The following is a 9788-nucleotide window of genomic DNA, read 5'->3' as shown; positions in this document are numbered from 1 at the left end:
TTTTATTGTCTGGGGTTTCTTATTATCAATCTAGATTAAACACTTACAGTTTGTGTGGTGAAATTACTTTGTGTGTGTGTGTGTGTGTGTGTGTGTGTGTGTGTGTGTGTGTGTTGTGTTGAATGTGAAAATGCTGCAAAAGCATAAAAAAAGTGTTTAACACTGATTATCCAGTTAAATGTTCCATTCTGTTACATTTTCATGCCATTGTGTAAATAATTAGATCATAATTAATATAGTTGGAGTATCTGAGCTTGACCAGAGCATATTTCTGAATATCTGGTACTTTTTTTTTGTTTTACAACAAACTTTTTCATTTTTAAAATACAATTTACTTGTATACACTACTGTTCAAAGGTTTGGGGTTGGTAAGATTTATTTTCTCAAAAATACAGTAAAAAGAGTAATATTGTAAAATATTCAGCTATGCCATCACAGAAATAAATGACACAGTAAAATATTAAAATATAAATATTATTTAATTTAATAATATTTTCATGTGTCATTTTATTCCTGTGATGGCATAGCTGAATTTTCAGTAGCCACTTCAGTGTCACACGATCCTTCAGAAATCATTTGGTTTAGTGCGCCGTAAATATTTGTTATTATTGACAGTGTTGAAAACGGCTGCTTGATATTTTTGTGGAAACCATGATACATATTTTTCTGGATTTTTTATATACAGTTCAAAAGAGCAGCATTTAACATTTTTAAAATGATAAATGTCTGTACTGTCACTTCAGTGAAAACATTAATATCGTTCAAAAAAAGAAAAGGCTTGTGACTGTAAGTGTATACTGTATAAGAGTAATGATGCTCCTACGGAAGCAATTGGTTCTCTCTGCTGACTCTGAGCCTGTATAAACACACAGGAAACGGCGAGTAGTGAACAAAATCTTGGCTGTAGACCTCCTCAGACAATACAACTCAAATCAGCACCTATAACTTTGTATTTAATCCTCTTACTTTAGTCTTGCAAAATGAGATTCTCCAGGCCCATTCCAGGGATCGACTGACGTCCACAGCTGTACGGCACAAAGGAAGGTCAGCCAACGTATCTGACGGTTTTACCTTCAAATTTAACACGTTAGCAGAAAAAGAGACTCGTTCCTCATCCTTCACAACTGCTCGGACTGACTGAATCCACTGGGCAGACCGTCAGAGACATCCAGAGAGCTGAAACATAGAAGACATAGTGACTTTCCAGGCTTTTTGCCTCATTTCTCTTTGTTTCTTTGATGTACTTGGAGTGGAAATTAGGAACACACTTTTGGGCTTTTCACAGTTGAATTGGTTAAATCGTTTTAAGAACTAGGTTATCTTGTTTCACACTGTTCACACAGGAAACAATTTTCAATATTCAGATTTGACTCAGTTGATCTGTTTAGTACACTATTGTCAAGTTTGGAATAAATAGGATTTTTTTATGTTTTAGAAAGATGTCTCTTTTGCTCCAAATAAAGTAAAATAATATTGTGAAATATTACTACAATTTAAAATAACTTTTTTTTTTAATTGCAATATATTTTCAAATGTGATTTATTCCTATGATGCAAAGCTGAATTTTCAGCAGTCATTACTCCAGTCTTTGGTGTCACATGATCCTTCAGAAATCATTCTAATATGCTGATTTAGTGCTCAAAATCGAATCCAAAATATTAAGCAGCAAAACTGTTTTCAATGTTGATAATAACAAGAAATGTTTCTGGAACAGCAAATTGGCATAGAATGATTTCTGAAGGATCAATGAAGACTGGAGTAATGATGCTGAAAATGCAGCTTTGCCATCACAGGAATAAATGACATTATGACATATAATAAAACAGAAAACAGTAATCTTAAATTGTAATAATATTTCACAATATTACTGTTTATACCAATCAAATAAATGCAGCCTTGCTGAGAATAACAGACTTCCTTAAAAAACATTACTCCAAAATTTTGACCGGTAGTGTATATAAATTTATTAACAGTATTTTTCAGCTTTTTTTTCCAAAAGTCAGTTGGGAGTAATTTGTTGAAGAATGTAATGAATTTCCATTCCCTGCATCTGCATTGTTAACCTACATCCCTAAAGGCTTGTGACAGCGAGCAGGTAAGAGACCTATAAATCAGCTCCATAAATCCTCTGCCCTCTCTGGTTGCACGTTTTCCACTGATAACATCTTGGAACGCGCCACTGAATATGACACGCACGTATAAGTTCAATCATTTAAGCCCAGCAAGCCACTCTGCTGAAATTCATATGTGCTGTCAGAAAGCCTAAAACAACAATGGGTTAACCCTAATATGGGATGGACTTCAAAAAAAGTTCAATAATAAGACGGGGCAATATTTTGCATCAGGTCTAGCTTGTCACACTGGATTGATTAACTATATTTGTTTTAGGTTCCTGGAACGTGCAACTGAGGTCCCATTATTCTTCGGTTACATGGTCGACACAGTAGAGGTAACGTCACTGGGACTAGAAAATTGAGATTGCAGCGCCAACATCAAAGGCTATAGTTGTATGTGTGTTTAAATAATAACAATTAATCACTAGTTTTGTTCACTTGCACAACAGAAAAATACATTTTTTGGCATGAAAATATATCCTTGGTCATTATATATACTGTTCAAATATTAGACAACACCTCTGGTGGCAAAATAATGATGGTAAAAAATCAACTGGATTTGATTTTAAAAGTGCTTCCATTTTCCATGCCATTGACCAAAGCATTCCGTTATAATTTAAGACATCTGTTGGTCATCATGAGTATGATATTTGCACCTATATGATAATTACTGGAACATAACACACTTCTGGATGTGGTGTCTGAAAAATCGCCAAACAAATCATGTAGCTTTCAGTCCTGTGATCGTGTTACACGCACCAAATTACTCTCAGAGCTTCTACTCTGAGGGAAATGCAGTTTGTCAGCGATTAGATTATTGTTACCTGGAAAAAGTCAATTTCGAGAAATTCTGGGAACAAAAGAAGCAAATTCCTCTGATCGTGTTTCGATGATTTACTGTATATGTGGGATTCAAAAGCCTGAAAATAGTTTTCAGGCATAATTTCTGTTGGCTTTAGGTGAACGTATCATATACCGATAATGAATTAGAGGATTTAGACAAATTGTCAGCAGTTTTGTAGGTGTTTAAGCTGTTCATGCTAAGTCTGGTTCACACAAGTGACCTGTGACCGTGAGGTCGCGGTGTTCAGCCCTCCATGGATTTTATCACAGTGTCCTCAGGGTAAAGACACTTCCCTGTTATTGGAGTAAGGAAGTCTTTGGGAAAATCACAGGTTAAAGTTTCGTGTGTGGTATAAACATGCATTTGGAAGTCATAAAAAAAGGTGTCCTTTGCATTACTGTGCATTTGTGCAGTATTTTGCTGTTGGAAAATACTGATCTCTTTGATGTCTCATTTATTCTTCCTAGGAAGCAATGAGATTGAGTAGAGATCAAATGGAGAGTTTCGCTTAAGTCAGGAAGTTTTCTGAAATCTGCATATTCTGCTTTTTAGCTATTAAGGTTGTTTTATCTTTCTTATATATAAGAAACATACATTATAATAGTTGCATTTGTAATACAGGGCAAAGTTGCACACGAAAACATGTGAAAGTCATGGTTCACCACAAAATCAAAAGAACAGAAAAAAAAAAAATACATATTAAAGAAAATGAAGCATATTTTAGGACCATTAAGATTTCTTTCTTTCTTTTTCTTTTTCTTTTTTTCATAATAAATAATTACATTTTCACATCAATTGTAAATGTATTAGCTAATAATACATTAAATACATTATTTTTTTTATTTAAATGAGCAGTAGAACAAATGCTATACTAAATACAATTAGTTTGTAATACAAATTATTTTGTTTTATTTAATTATATTTATTTCTCAAGGAAATGAAGACAGCTTCAAAGACCATTAAACATACGTTGATAGTCTATTTAAATAGACTTATTTCCCCCAGACAGAAATAAGATTAGTAAGAGTATTTTTATTTTTTTTTTAGCTTAGGTTTTTCTCCAAACAAGACCTAGCGATCACAGATGTGTTCCTTTAAGAGGTCTCAACAATGTCTCAAGCTGTGTTCAGAACTTCCAGGATAGCAGAGTATTCAATCAAAAGACAGAGATTTATAAAAAAATAAAGAAAAGTAGACTGTTATCCACTTTAATTTTGTAGCTCTATAATTTTACTGTATGTCAACAATTGCCTCTCTTGTATCTACATTTAAGTCTCCCTTTTAAGAGCGACATCTGAGATGATGTTAATGCTTGAATGAAACCATTTTCCTCTGTGATCCACAGTGTGTCTTGGCTACTTCGTGCTGCTTATTGTCTGTAATTTGTGCTCTATAATCAGTTTCCAAGCATTTAGTCTTTTATTTACCTGAGCACAGCCTGTGTGGAAGTGACACACGCTGGTAAATGTGTGGCCTAATCCTAGAGGCGCAGCTATAAAAAACAATGGTTAGCTTTAATTGTAATGCATGGGTGGGCCTTCATTATACTTTCACAAATGCGCATTGCAGAGAGATTGAGAGACAGAGAAAGCAAGTGAGCACAAGGCTAACTGTTTGCGAATCTCATGCTGACTGTATACTAAAATCACTGCCTAAATCCGAACCTTCTGTAACATTCCCAGCTGCTCTGGAACATATTTTTGTGTGGCTCTAAACTCCAGTCCACATGGAGTGTGAGTTGTTGATGCTGCTGTTTTGGGATCTTTCATACCGTGTTTTGTTGTTGTAGGAATTTGGAAGGAAGTATCTGATCAAAGTGTTATGTTTGTAATGTACTCCAAAAAAAAAATTTGAGTACATTATTTAGTTGTGAAATTTACTTCCAGTAGATATTTGTGAGGCACAGTCTTTTGTCATTTTTAAGGCTTACCTAAAACTAACTTTTTATTTATTTATTTAAGGTTACATTAATACATGTACTGTGAATTTTAATTTTCTATTTTTAATATTTATATGGCAAAGTCTGTTTTTACTACATAAAGGGCTTTGAGAAGCTTCTTTTGGTGCTATATAAAATAAAGTTTATTATGATTATTATTATTACTATTATTACGAGCAACACTTAGTCCTAAATTCTACTTTGATTGATTGATACTTTGATTGATTGATTGATTGATTGATTGATTGATTGATTGATTGAACGGACATGCTTTTGGACATGTTTTTGTGTGCAAATTATTATGCACTCCTGATAAATGCATGTGCTGATTATTTTCATCTACAGTACATATTTTTGGTCATATAGCATATATGCACTCTAATGTACAGATTTTGTGTTTGTGGACTAAACAGAGATAAAGCAGAAACCCAGCTGGGAGAATCTGCATAGTTTTGCACTGTAAGCTTATCTATGTTTTCTAGGAAGTTCTGAGGATGTATGGTCATTCGGTTTCGCTTCACTTGGCCAAAAAAAAAAAAAAAAAAAACCCCATTGGCAAAAAAAAAAAAACCTCATTGGCATAATTTTGCACTAATGATCTGTTTTGTATTTTCGCTTTTACGGTTCTCCTTGTGGGTTGTTGCCATGGTGATTTTGTGGTGTGGCAACCCCACATACACAGGATTACACACAGTGATTTCCAAGAATTTTAATATTACAGGGTGATGGATGATTCACGGGTGGGGGGGGAAGCAACCCAGTGTTTGTGACATACTGCAGTTTATGGTGATTTTACACATTTGGGAGATTTTGATCATTTAAAATGACTGATTGCGTTCTGGCTATATTAAATTAATTTTGCAACACAACTGTTTTCATCATTCAAAATAATTAAAAAACATTTATTTGAGCAGCAAACCAGCATATTAGAATGATTTCTGAAGGATCATGTGACACTGAAGACTGAGTAATGATGCTGAAAATTCTGCTTTTCATCACAGGAATAAATTACATTTAAAATATATATTCAAATAGAAAATAGTTATTTTAAAATTTAATAATATTTCACAATATTAGTTTTTGCTGTATTTTTGATCAAATAAATGCAGCCTTGGTGAGCACAAGAGAAGTAAAACAAAACAAAAAAATGACCGAGCCCAAACTTTAAAATGTCAACAACAATTTAATTTGTGTCTATTTCTATTCATCTTAAGAAGATATATGAGAAGCATCAGAATAAGTTGATACTAGGAAAGTGATAGATCTTTTTTAGGGCCTCCAGGACCCCTCATTTGGCCCTCAGCAACTGGGTAAAAGCCCATGAAAACCAGAGATACCCCATATTTGGAACAATAGAACCCAAAATGTAAGGTAAGCATATTATTGAGTTGCCATGTGCTTCTAGTGTATCATAAAAGTTTCTCCTGCATTTGTTCTGTGGTGTGTAAGAGCCTGAAGAAGCATCACTGTTCAGTATCTCAGCAGTGCAACAGTAGCCAGTTATTTTCTTCAAGATATTGAAGTCTGATTTAAATGGCAGAACTGAGAATCATATGTGTTAGCAATTACAGTAGAGCAGGCACTCATCCCCATCTGGGGTTTAGTGTATCAACCGATGCTGGGTTGTGCGGTGACTGGCTGTGGAGGAGAGTGGAGGCAGCCGCCAGATGAACAGCCCACAGTGGTTAAGGACTGGGGAACAAGAGGGGAATGGTAGGGTGCAGGGGATGATGGTGGAGGGGAGGGAGACCCCCTAATTACACTGTAAACACAGCTGTTGATGGTACTGTAAGTGTAGGGCAGCGATCGTTTTCCACATGTGTCTGATTGTGTAGCACAGCTGGCAGCAGCACTCAAAAATGTTTTGGTGTGATGAAGTTTGGTTGTCGCACCGCTGACTAGAAGTTGGATGAATTCTTGGTAGTTACAGGCATACTTGAGGTTTTTGGTGGTATAACAGTCGATAGCTGATGCAAGTGGCAGGGTGTTTGTAGCTCAATAGGTTTTGACTCCATATTGTCAAATGCGCTGTATAAAGCTCATCGATTATCTGTAATATGCTAATATGCTACAATTAATGTGCTACCCTGCCTAAGGTCTACAGCACATAGTTTTATGCTCAACTTCTTTTACTGGTACTTCTGAACTTCTGGTACTGGCTAAACTTTCTAGAACTTATTGTTTTATTTTATTCAAATATAATAAAAAATAAATATACATATATAAATACATATTTGGCATATTTCTTTGTTGCAGGACTTCCTCATTGGTAAGGTGGTCGTAGAAATGAATGCCCAGTATTCTACCTTGAGAGAAATACTAGCTGATGCCTTCCACGTTTCTGCTGCATAAGTTGCCATCAGAAGGATGATAGATGCATATAAGCAAAGCTTGATGTTAAGTGAGATCGATGTATATGACCAGATTTTGCACATTTGTTGAAAGACTGTTGATGCCTTGCCAATCCGGCATTTGACGTCAATCTCTGGATCTCCATCTCATCCAATAGTGCTGCCGAGGTATGTAAACCAATCGACCTCTTCGATGTTGCATCCATCAGCCTTAAAGGGTTACTCCACCCCAAAATGAAAATTTTGTAAAAGCTTTGTTTGTCTTCGGAACACAATTGAAGATATTTTGGATGAAAACCGGGAGGTTTGTGACTGTCCCATCGACTGCCTAGTAAATTATACTGTCAAGGTCCAGAAAAGTATGAAAGACATCGTCAGAATAGTCCATCTGCCATCAGTGGTTCAACTGTAACGTTATGAAGCGACGAGAATACCTTTTGTACGCGAAGAAAACAAAAATAACGACTTTATTCAACAATTTGTCGTCTCTGTGTCTCTGTCTCTGCGTATGCTATTCTGTGTCAGCCGCGACACAAGGATACGTTTTCTACATGTATTTGCGCTTTGATTTTAACGAAAACAGTGCTTCCGTGCAGCGCGGCTGACACAGAATAGCGTACGCTGCTTGCGTTCAGTGGTTATTCTCCAAAATGGCACTACGGTGATGCGGAGAGACACATAGGAGAATTGTTGCTTTCTTCGCGTACAAAAAGTATTCTCGTCGCTTCATAACGTTACGGTTGAACCACTGATGGCAGATGGACTATTCTGACGATGTCTTTCATACTTTTCAGGGCCTTGACAATGTAATTAATTGGCAGTCAATCGGACAGTCACAAGCCTCCCGGTTTTCATCCAAAATATCGTAAATTGTGTTCCGAAGACGAACAAAGTTTTTACGGGTTTGGAACGACATGGGGGTAAGTGATTAAGTGACAACATTTTCATTTTGGGGTGGAGTAACCCTTTAATCCTTGGCATGTCACCTTGAGCATTAGTATACATGACTTTGGACTTTTCGGCACTAATGCATAATCCGGGCCTATCGCTGCTTCTTCATGCAAGCTTGATGCTATTTCTTGTAAATGGTAACTGTTTTCAGCGAGCAGAGCAATATCGTCCACAAAGTGGAGATCAGTGAGGCAGCTCTGTCCATACCTGTCAATGCGTGTGTTTGGTCTTGCCATAGCTTTCCTCATGACAAAATCGAGGGCCACCATGAATAAGAATGGCGACAAAATGCATTCTTGTCTGACACCAATGGCAAAGAAGTCAGTGTAGCCTGTATCTGTCCTTCTTCCTTCCACCTTCCTTTCTTTCGGCCAATTCTTCTTGCGCACAGGTGGTCAATGTTTCCTTGAAGTCGTGCCATTTCGATTTCTATCTCTGCCACATCAGCTAAAGCCTGGAATTGATTGGAAAGCTGAAGGGTGAAGACATCTGCAATATTCTGGTCTTTAAGCTTTTGAATTGCAAATGGTTGGACAGTTTCAGATCTTCCTTTATGTTGTCGCAGTTTGAGTTTGAGATTTATATGGACCAAGTAATGATCTGAACCCACATCTGCCGCACGGAAGACCCTCACGTCCCACATAGCTGTCCTCCACTGTCGACTAATGCAGACATGGTCAATCTCATTAAATGTGAGTCCATTTGGTGAGCGCCATGTGATCTTGTGAATCAAATTATGTTGGAAAAAGGTATTTCCTATGCAAAGGTTGTTTTATATGCAAAACGACATCAACCGTTCACCATTGTCCAACAGGCATTTCGAGGATGTGAAAGGTCCAGTGGTGTCTTTGAAGCCCTGGCGGTCGCGGCTGAAGTGAGCATTCATGTCACCAATAATGAGTTTGAGATCATGTCTCAGTTTATCGTCAATCACGGTCTGTAGCACATCGTAAAACTCATCCTTTTCAGCGTCATCTGCTTGCTCAGTTGGTGCGTAAACCTGAATGACCGTTGTCCGTATATGGCCCGATGCAAAATGGGCCGTGATGATCCGATTACAAACCGTCTTCCACCCAACCAGGGCTCGTATTGTTTGTTTCCTGAGGAGCAGTACAACCCCAAGGACGTGTTTGCTGTCAATATAGGAGTACAGGATCTTCTTTCCATCACTTGTCATTTCACCACTCCCTGTCCATCGAACTTCACTGATGCCAAGCAGATCCAATCAATGTTGCTCAAATTCCTTAAGTAACTGATTTAGCCGGCCACTTTGATGAAGTGTACGTACGTTCCAAGTTCCCATTCAGGTGATCTTCTTTGCAGTAAACATTGTATCCGTCATCAGGTGCTGGACTCCACAATGGATTTGGTCAAACACCTTCATATTAGGATCTAGATACCTAGGATCCGAGGTCCCGCGTCCAGTTTCATTCAATGTATTTTCTCTTGTCATTTCCGTAGCAAATAAATGTCAATATATAATAAAATGTATATATTATATTATATTATATTATATTATATGTGTGTGTAAATGTGTGTGTATATATATATATATATATATATATATATATATATAGGGCTGCACAAAA

At 36.8% G+C, this 9788-nt stretch overlaps 1 pseudogene; it reads right to left on the bottom strand.

The window, feature by feature from the left end:
• Positions 1–1118: 1118 nt before the first annotated feature.
• LOC107682239 (craniofacial development protein 2-like) lies at positions 1119–9502 on the bottom strand (annotated as a pseudogene).
• Between the last annotated feature and the right edge of the window lie 286 nt (positions 9503–9788).

Source organism: Sinocyclocheilus anshuiensis, unplaced genomic scaffold (assembly GCF_001515605.1).
Source record: "Sinocyclocheilus anshuiensis isolate Anshui unplaced genomic scaffold, SAMN03320099.WGS_v1.1 scaffold1098, whole genome shotgun sequence".
Classification (NCBI taxonomy): domain Eukaryota; kingdom Metazoa; phylum Chordata; class Actinopteri; order Cypriniformes; family Cyprinidae; genus Sinocyclocheilus; species Sinocyclocheilus anshuiensis.
Note: the sequence above shows the minus strand (reverse complement) of the source record. Positions and strands in the feature narration are given on the sequence as shown.